We start from the raw sequence: 10,694 nt of genomic DNA on the forward strand, positions 1-10,694 counted from the left end.
TCTTTTTCTGTTTCCAAATGTTACAGTGAAACGTAAATCCTAATAATGTATTCTGGCGCAAATCCATCCAGCAAGCCTAGGGCGTATCACAGTTTTCGAGACTTAATTGTGGGGAAAGGAAAGCCAGCCGTACAAAAACTAGATAGGTCATTATGCTTCTGCAGTCTCTAAGCTAAATAGTGCCCCATTTAGTAACAGTCATCTCCATTATTCTGTATTCACGAAGTGCATAAAACTATGCTTCTCCAGCCACAAAAAGTACACGTACACGATTCTTTGTCTTACAGATGTTTTATGTAGATAATATTCCATATGAGTGACACTGCTTTATTTAGTAATTATGAGTAAACTATTTAAATATTTATATGCATGAAAATATTTAAATGCATACATTTGATACTGCATTTAATTTAATTGAGTAAAATATAATTACAATAATATCACACTTACAAACAAGAAATGTAAAAATCTCAAGATCTCAAGAAAATTAATTATTAAAACATCTAAAAAGTATATAATGAAATTGCAAGTGTACTGATATTTGGTAGATTACAATTAATAACTTAAATGAAATTGACATAACCATAACTTTTGCACTTATTCATATACATTACTTTCTTGTGGATACAACCATTATTATTTTTAAGATTTATCATTAGGGAAGTTACTGCTTGAATTAGTGATCTCAGAAAAGGGACAGACAAAGCTGAAGAAGTTACTGCACACTTGATATAATTTATTATATTACATTCAATGACACATTCAATATCACATTATGATACATTCAATGTGCCATAAGTTTGACTTGTTTATATATACATAGTAATCATACAGAAACATGTTAATCTAACAACTATGTTTGTAAATTAACACGAACATTGTGGCCCAATAGTATTTTATAGTAAAAATGCAAAAATATTGACATATTAGTTAGGATTAGGAATTCAATTATTGTTTATATAAGGTATTTTTTGTCAAGGGAAGAATAGTAATTTAAATACAATCATTAAACCAGCAGTAACGATAAAAACAGTATAGTTTATAGATATAACTAGGCAGGCCAAAGTTGTGGCAAATCAGTTCATCACAGTCAACGTCTTTTAGAGAATTGTATATCATTTACATGAGTACTTACGATTTGGTTCAATCTGAAAGCTCCTAATCAGGCAAATAGTGCCTTGATATATATGCTATATTGCCTTATAAATTCCAATACTTAAGTAATGCCATCAAAGTGTGCAATATTGCCTTATATAACTTCAAATTCGTATTGGAATATTTGAACTACTTAAGTCATGCCTTAATAAATGCGCAATATTGCCTTACCAAGTCCAGTACCTAATTAATGCCTTAAAAAGTGAGCAGTATTGCCTTAAAACTTCAAATTCTTAGGTTATGTCTTAATAAATGTGTGCAGTGTTGCATTTTGGATCCTAATTCTTAACTAATTCCTTAAGTATTAACAATTCCATGAGGATATCGTTAGTGTTAATTATTTTTTATGTACTGACAGTCAGTGTATAATTCAGATAGTTAGAAGACGCGATATATAAATACTGGTGAGATAGTTCTCACATAGTTGCAACACTCCCTGGCTCTTTGATAAAGTTCAATCATAAAATAAAACACAGCGTGTCCAACTATAAATCATTGAGTTTACACACTTCACAGTTATCCTTTATAAAAAACCTTCTCAGTTCAGAAATCGATATTGAACTATAACTAATTCTCTGTAGAGCAGCAGGAAACAGCAGTCGACATCTTGAGCAGCGCAGCGAAAGTGATTTAGTAGCCTCCAGGCTCCATTGTTGGTTGTTCAGAGGACTTCCTGATCGGCACTTGCCTCGAGATGGCCAGTGGCCGGTCCCCGTGCGGCGGAGCTTGACCGGCTGAGGACATCCTCGTCACGGCCCAGGCCGCGGGCGAAAGGAAAAGTGGTACCGCTTTCTCCCCACGACGAAACCCGGGATGCAGACTCTGAATTTGTGGAGTTTTGAGCTGCATCATAAGTGACTAATTCATGGGTAAAACTAATCTTAAAGGGTTGTCAGGATCATTTCCTTCATGATATTCTCAAAGAGGTAAGTCAGGATCACTTCAGGACCATATTTGGTCCTTGATAGTAAATGGAAGGCTGGAAGAGGATTTTTACAATCTCATTACATTATTATGCATTGTTTTTAAACAAAAACAATTTATGTAATACAGCGTTACAGTGTCAGTGTATTTTTTAGGATAAATGTGTTATTTTATTATTTATTTGCAGCCATTTACAATTCTTTAAATGTTTTAAAAGGAAGAAACATTCAATTTTGATTCGTGTTTCCAAATTTTCAAATCAGTGTTTAAGCAGGATTACTTTGATGGTTTCGAACTTTTTAAAGTTTTAATGCAGTTTAAAGTTTTTTAAAACTTAAAAACTTTTTAAGTTTTTAAATACCATGGACCTCTTGTTGATGGTAAATAACACAATACATAAAGAGCTATCAACCATAATAGAACCAACAAAATACAAAACAACAAGTGACTTGATTAGATATAGTCTTAAACACATACTACAAAAGATAATGATTTTTAGCTGTTGTTGGTTTTGTATCAAGATCTTTTTAACAGCATTAAGTAATGTGTCATGATGTGTACTATTTTTTAAGTTATTGAATTTCTCTCTTTAAAAATGCTCTCTCTATAAATTTTTAATAACAGGGCATGGTTATTTATAAAGCCATACAAAATTTCAACGTATGTATTTTTAAATCCTAAAATACATAGAATTATAATCCATTGACAAACTTAGTAGTACTATTTACTTTACTCCAACTTCTGATTTATTTAATAATACATTTATTTTAGTTATAAAGATGATTAACTAGAATTAAAAAAATCTAAATTAGTAAAGATTTTGTACAAGAGAAAGTCGATTTCTGTTCTTTATTAACTGAGTAGTAAGATTTATTTTAGTATGTCAGATGACAGAAGATTGTCAGAACAGAAAAATGTTTAGTACCATATATTTGTCTCTCTTTGCCTATTTCGACTACATACTCCATTAATTGAATGGCCCGAGGTGTTGCCTCTGGATAATGTGTGTGTCGCCGCACGAAGGCAGAGGTCACAGTCCAGCTATAGCTTATAGATTCTATCATTACACCGCATTAAGATAGTCAAGGATAGATATCCCTTGTACGGATGGTGTATCCCTAGATTGTTTGCAGAGACGATCGTAATTTTGCCTATACCTTATAAGAAGAGCCTACTTTACTCTAAACCGTTTATTAACTCCAGGAACCTAGTCCATCCCAACGCGTAATTGTCACTGATTTGTGCACACAGCAATGTGTAAAATTGCCACTGTTGTGAACAACACGAACACAACGTTTCGAGTAATAGTATCTGTTTCTCTTCTTCAGGTTCCAAATACATAAAAATAAAATTAAGCATGCAAAACGTAAACAATTCAAACATATGGGGATATACACACCAAGATGACTACAAATGAAAGCAAATGTCCGAAACACTGCTACTTATTTCACATTATATACAGTATTGTCAGGGAATAGAAAATTCAACAATTTAAAAAATCTAAAGACTTTAACTGGGTTATCTAATAAAACTTTGCATTACTTTCAAAAAGATTGAGACCTACACGGTATTATTATAATACCAGTTACAAGTTTTATTACTGAATTTAAATTATTTATAATTAAATATTCTATTGTTTTATATTATATTTTCACATTGAATAATGTTATAGTATACATTTTGCTTTAAGCCCATTTTGTTTAAGTAGCTTTCAATGCTACAGACCTTAGCGCTACAAAACTTTTGCCATGATAATGTATTTCAATTTCAAATATATGCACATTGTAATTTAGTACACAGAAAGGAAATACAACATTTACAAACTAAGAATATTGTATCGTAAATAGTAAATACAAATCATTATTTAAGTCTACATTGAAAAACTTACACTTTTTCTTAACTAACTACAGCCACAACTTATTAGGTACAGTATATAAATGCCCTAATAATCTTACTTGTACAGATTCAAAGTAAGGAAGAACATTTTCACGTATCAGCTGTTATAAAAGTCTGTGGCCTGTACACTCTGACTATTGTAATTTGTCATTCTTATCTCATCTCCGTAATGCTATGTAATGCTATGGCTACTAACCATAGTGCTCAGCAGCAACACCTAGCCATATAGCGGCCATCGCCAACACCGGCGTCGTACGGTAATTACAGTCTGTATAAACAGGACCTCTCCCTCCTGGCGCTGGCGGTCTTACTCGCCAACAAAAGGGAAACCTTGTGCTTCTATAGAGCCACACTTACAAGCTGTGTAATTTAATGAAGATTTAGCTGAAGATTGTTATCTTGTTGTTAGAATAGATAACAATCACTTCTTGGTTTGAAGTTTATTTTTGACGATGGAAGGATTGTGAAAGAAACAGGATTTTTCCGGACATTTGCCATCGTTCAGTGAAATAAAAAAAAATCAATAACACTATGTTTCGAGATCAGATTGTAGAATTCGTTCTTTTCAGCATCTGACTAAAACAAACACAAACACCAACGTCTGAAAATCAATATAAATTTTGAAAACTTTTCTAACTACTTATCTTCCTGTTGATAATATTAATACTTGTTGCAAATATTACTCAAGCAACACATTCTATCATCGTACATAATTCCATCAAGTTTACAGTAATTTAGATCACACAATATTGTTGCTCGTCAGACGAAACACGGAATCTACAAAACGCATTGGCTTTTACCAAGCATACGTTACGATGAGATCAGATTGCAGATCTCGAAACGTAGTGTTACTGTTTTTTGTAAGAAACTTTCAATATGGTTTCAACAATTAAGTCTTAAGTTTACCTATTAGTAAAGTTAATAAATTACCTATAAGAGATTTGGTAAAAGGGAGGTGAACTGGAGCTAAACTCAATATTTAAATTGAATCAACCCTTCCTACCATAGCTACGTTATGTGTAGAAAACTCGGTTGCTCCACTGTGCTTACAGATCGTGTCTATCACATCGTAGTGCACTCAATTGCGCACCTGATGAGACAATGAGACTGATGTCGAAACGATGTAAAGGTTTGTTTTGAGCTTCTTCGTCGCCGATTTTCTTTGGATCTTTTCACACGAACATGATTCCAGATGTCAGGAGTCAAGTATGAGACTGCGTCAGATACCAAACGCTGCAATAAAAGGAAGGTGAACTGGAGCTGAACTCAATATTGAAAATGAATCAAGCCTAGCTTAGTTACGTTATGTGTAAAAAACTCGGTTGCTCCATCAGAAACATCGTAGTGCACCCAACTGTGCACCTGATGAGACAATGAGACTGATGTCGAAACGATGTAAAGGTATTTGTTGAGCTTATTTGTCGCCGATTTTCTTTGGATCTTTTCACACGAACATGATTCCAGATTCTAGGAGTCTGCGTCAGATACCAGACGTTGAAATAAAAGAAAGGCGAACTGAAGCTAAATGTAACATTAAAATTGAATCAACCCTTCCTACCATATCTACATTATGTGTCATAAATATTATAATAGTTATTTTTTTCTGTACACAGTGAAAGTTTCAATCAATACCTTAAACTCCAAAAAAAAGTTAATGTTAACTGAATTAGAACGGACTTATAACATAAAAGTTTTAGAAACTAATATTTTTAATGCGTAATCAATTGAGAATACAAGGCTGAAACGTATGAATAGCAGGTAAAAAAAGCCAATGCGTTTCGTGAATTCCGGGTTTCGTCTGACAAGCAACCCATATTATGTGATCTAAATTACTTTAAAACTTGATAGAATTATGTACGATGATATGAATGTGTTACTAAAGTAACACTTACAACAAGTATTTATAGTATCAACAGGAAGATTAGTAGATAAACAAGTTTTCAAAATTTAGAGGGATTTTCAGACGTAGGTGTTTTTGCTTGTGATTGGTCAGATGCCGTAAAGAACTAACAGCGGCGGCTTACACACACTTTCATTTTGAAAAACAGGATACCATGAGCATATTCTTTTTAAATCGCATTCAAAAAATTCCTGAGATAAGTGATATTTTAATTCACTGATATCTCTCGATCTATTTTAGATTTAAATTTAAAGATGTGGCTCTGAGATCAGATAGTGAAACTTTTTTCATAAGTATCTCTGAAATTTCTCGAATTTCTCCCCAATATTTCAGTATATTTTATTGAATACTTCCAACGATTTCAGTAATAATCGCACTATTTCAGGCCAGTGTGGATAAATCCTAAGTCTAAAGGCAGACCAAAATTGAAGGTCATAGTTTTTTTTCCGGTAACATACTTGTGATATAAATGATGGCATTTTATTTCGGTTGATAAAAATACCAATAACACAAACACAGACAAAGAAAAGCTGCTGTCCGTAATATGTCTTTTGAAAAATGTAACTGATTTTGAAAGATAAATAACAACAAACATTTACGATCACCTGTTTAAATGTGTACAACTTATTATACCTATATTTTTTTTAGTTTGTCACGTGATTAAAAACTCATTACGTTAAAATAACTCTGAAAACGTCCTGTATGTAATGCTGTTTTAAATTTTTTTTCTGTTGTTTTACTACGTGTATTCAAGTTTCCATTTAATTCTGAAGGAATTTTAAAATAAAAAAATGAATACAACACTCCTTGAAATACACTTAACATGTAACTAATGGTACATTGCATGCAATTAGCTCATACTCGATATTGCGTATTGCGTGGAAGGTGACAGTAAAACTAATTATCGTAACTGCAGTCTCATTGGCATTTATATGAGACAGATGAGAGGAAAGTACCATTAAAAACTTAATGTGAATACGCCTTATTAAGTGTGAATATTGTATAGAATGGACAAGGCAAGGTAATTTAATGACGCGATATTAATTAAAAACATAATTATCTACGCGAGGTGCATAATAACCGTCGTGGAGGGAGACGGGTTCTACACCTTTCATTATTTGTGACTGTTAATAACTATGCACTTATCTTATGCGGTATAAATATGAACTTGAATGCATATCACCTATGTACCTAAGTCCTTAGGGTATAAATAAAATTAATTCATTTCTTTATGTAGTCAGGAGGCACCCAGGTAATACTTATCGTGCAGTACAAAATGATTTAATGTTATTAGAAAACTCCACAGAATACACTGCTAAACTGGTTAATACCATAGTAAAACCATTACCTTAAATTTTAATCCGCTCTTTGATATAGAATACCTCTGATGAGAAAATGGAGCAAATGGTTTTAGTGATTGAATTGTTGCTCTAACACCATAGTATCAGAGAAGTTTAAAAACAATCTTTTTTTGTAATTCTGTTTTATGTTTATTTTATACTGTTCAAAATGCCTAGTTTCATGAAAAGGGATTGGTTTGCTAAATCCGATTATATTATATATTTTAAATTTCCTTATCATACGTTTTTGTTTGTTTTGTGATTTTCGGTGCGGTATTATTTTTAAATTGATTGTGTATCGAGTTAAGTGACTGTCGGAACGTTTACGTAAATGCACGTCACTGTCAGCCGTTCACATTAAACATTGCAGAAGGTAATGTCTAAATTATAAAGCTAATGACAATGGATTGCAAACTCCTGAAAATAAAAAAATATACATTTTCCAGCGTATATGCTGCAACAGAGTTCACCACCCGCTTAAATAATTAATTAGTAGTAGGCGAGTCAAAATTTTTTGACATACATTTAAAAATACACAGAAAACTAAATACACCATATTATTCGACTATGTGTGCTATTTTGGTAGTACGTTAAAAGTAGCGCTAGCATACGTACATTTATTAATTTTTCTCTTAACGGGAAACACCAGTTGATAAAAATAGTAATAGTATACTTAAATACATCAGTAAAGAAATCGTTTTAAGAAAATACAATATTCAAATTGATATGGATGTACTAGAACACAAAATAACTAACATCATACAACATAAAAACAACAAGAACAACAACAGAATATATGATAATTCAGGGAACTACTAACAATAAGTTAATTACAACAAGAAGAGAAAAAGCCACCTTCCCAAATTTGCATAAAAATGTGCAGTACGTACCATGGTCGATATGAGTGGCACTAAACGATTTTGTGATTTTAATGTACAATAAAATGTATTATATGAGTATGTACATAACGTTTCCCACTTCTCCTAAAAAAGGCTGGTAGGGCCACAAAGAAGTCAACCTCAACTGTGCATCTAAGCATCCCAAGCGTTGAAGTCTCTTGTAAGCATATGCAGTTGGATGAAAACATCGCTGAACGACTGTCGTCGAGCGAATGCCTGTCGGGGCCGTAAAGTTAACAAACTATGAAAAGTAGGTGTGGGCAGTCAATGAAATCATTAACCAGCCTGTGCAAGAAGACAGGGTCAAGAACATTGCGTCTAAGATGAAGAGTCTGGGTGGCGAATTCTTCTTCCAAAACGGAGTGTCAAAGTACCTGTATCTCAGTCTTTGGCCAAGTATTCTAATGAAGCGGTCTTGCGTTTTCACTAATTGCGTTTTCAATTTGGTAGGGTGACCAGATGACTAACCCAAACTCAAGTACCGGGTGAATAATAGCTTTGTACAGAATGAAAATAGTGTGAAAAGCACGAAAATTCCTAGATATTCTTTAATAGCTGAAAGCTTGTTAGCTGAGCGTTAGCGAACCCTACCCTTCAGGTCTATCCCTCTGTCTGTCTGTCTACACGATATCTCGAGAACGAAATGACCTATATAAGCAACATAGAGTTCGATGGCGCTTGTCATTCCATGGCTGAGCGTTAGCGAACCCTACCCTTCAGGTCTATCCCTCTGTCTGTCTGTCTGTCCACGATATCTCGAGAACGAAATGACGTATATAAGCAACATAGAGTTCGATGGCGCTTGTCATTCCATGGCTGAGAGTTAGCGAACCATGATGGCACTAAGGAAATTGAATACAATCACATGTCATTGTGACATAGTATGAAGTCCAAAGAAATGAGAAATGAATATGAAAATTTGCAAGCAACTTCAGCGAAGCTTGTTACGGAGCGGTATTTGCTAGGAGGAAGTCTTTGGAAGTAACTAAAGTTTTAATATTTTACATTTTTATTTTTACACTAACTACTTAATTTACCTATAATGCTAAGTCGGGGCCATTGCCATGTATTGCCAATAATTCAGGCCTAGCGAATTAGAAAAATGTAAACGAATCTACGCTGGATCGGGAAAAAACTAACTTATGTGCTTATCAGTTTAAGAACCTACTGAAATAAGAATTAATAATAATTTAATTAAAAGCGTAATATTAAAAAAAATTTGACTAAGGAAAAATAAGACGCATTTGGTTTACACAGTTTTTTTTTTACATTAAACAAGGAACTATTATACATTTAAAAATACACAGAAAACTAAACACACTAATTTACAAACTTTGATCAAGCACAACTTGCTAAGCATTGAAAGTCATACAGAAGAACCAAAACCAACTGATTAGATGAACTTGGAAAACTTTGAAGTGAATTAATTGTATGCTAAAACCTGCTATCAATTTACGCCATCATTAATCGCGCGGCGAGTGAAATTTGACACGGCCGCGGCCGGCCATTGATTAATTATTCCATGATGCCGGTTTTTGTCGATGCCAGCGGTGAAATCCGCTCACACTTCACAACTAATTAGCAATAAATAATATTTAGTGTAACACGATATAACGGCGGAATTGTTAAACAAGGTAAGAGTAAGCCACAACACGTGTCACGTAACAGGCTTCGTGGAGGTTGCATGCAAAATTTCAAATATATAACTTATATAGGTTATTTCATTCTATAGATGACCTGAAGATATAAACAGACAGGTAATCGTGCAGAAAATAAATGTTTACAACCCACGGGGACAAAAGAGACATCGTGTGAGCTTACTGATAGGCTTCAATGACGCTCAGCCAAAATACATGGTTGGACATGCGCCGTCGTAGAACTCATTCTTATATAGAAATGAAGTTTCATGCAAATTTCAAAGTGCAAGATGAAATTGTTCTCGAGATGTCTTGCCACAATACATTAATACATTCACATTTTTGTTCAGTAAGTTAGATTTTATAGCAGTGTTCAAATTAAACTTTCTGTAACCTAGTGAGGTTACTATAACGTAAGAGTACACTGAAGTTAAATATTTTCACCGACTTTTAACATTGATCTAATCAATTATATATTCTTTTTAGTCTACGAATAAAAGTGTCACTTGTTAAAATGTCATATGATTGCACCCAGTTTGTTTAATATTCAATACAATAATATATTGTATAATATTGTTTAATATTGTTTGTTTATTCTGTTGTTTCTTGTTTCCATCAAGGTTACGCACAAGACCAATGTAAAAATATTCGCACTGATCAGACGTCGAGTGTTTACTAGTAGCAACGCTCTTTGGCTGAGCGTTAGTGAAGACCATCTCTCGGGGAATATCCTTAGCACGAACTGTTAACCTGTAAACTTGAGGTTTTGCATGAAGCTACATTTATAAATAATCAAGATAGAGTTTGGTAATGTTGCATTCTCCTTCACTGATCTTAACTGAGCGTAATTAACGCCTAACCGTCCGCTGGACATCTCGAGAACGGACTGAGCTACAGACGTGAAGTTTTGCATATTTTGCTATCATATTTGATAATCATTTGC

Source organism: Homalodisca vitripennis, chromosome 1 (assembly GCF_021130785.1).
Source record: "Homalodisca vitripennis isolate AUS2020 chromosome 1, UT_GWSS_2.1, whole genome shotgun sequence".
Lineage (NCBI taxonomy): Eukaryota > Metazoa > Arthropoda > Insecta > Hemiptera > Cicadellidae > Homalodisca > Homalodisca vitripennis.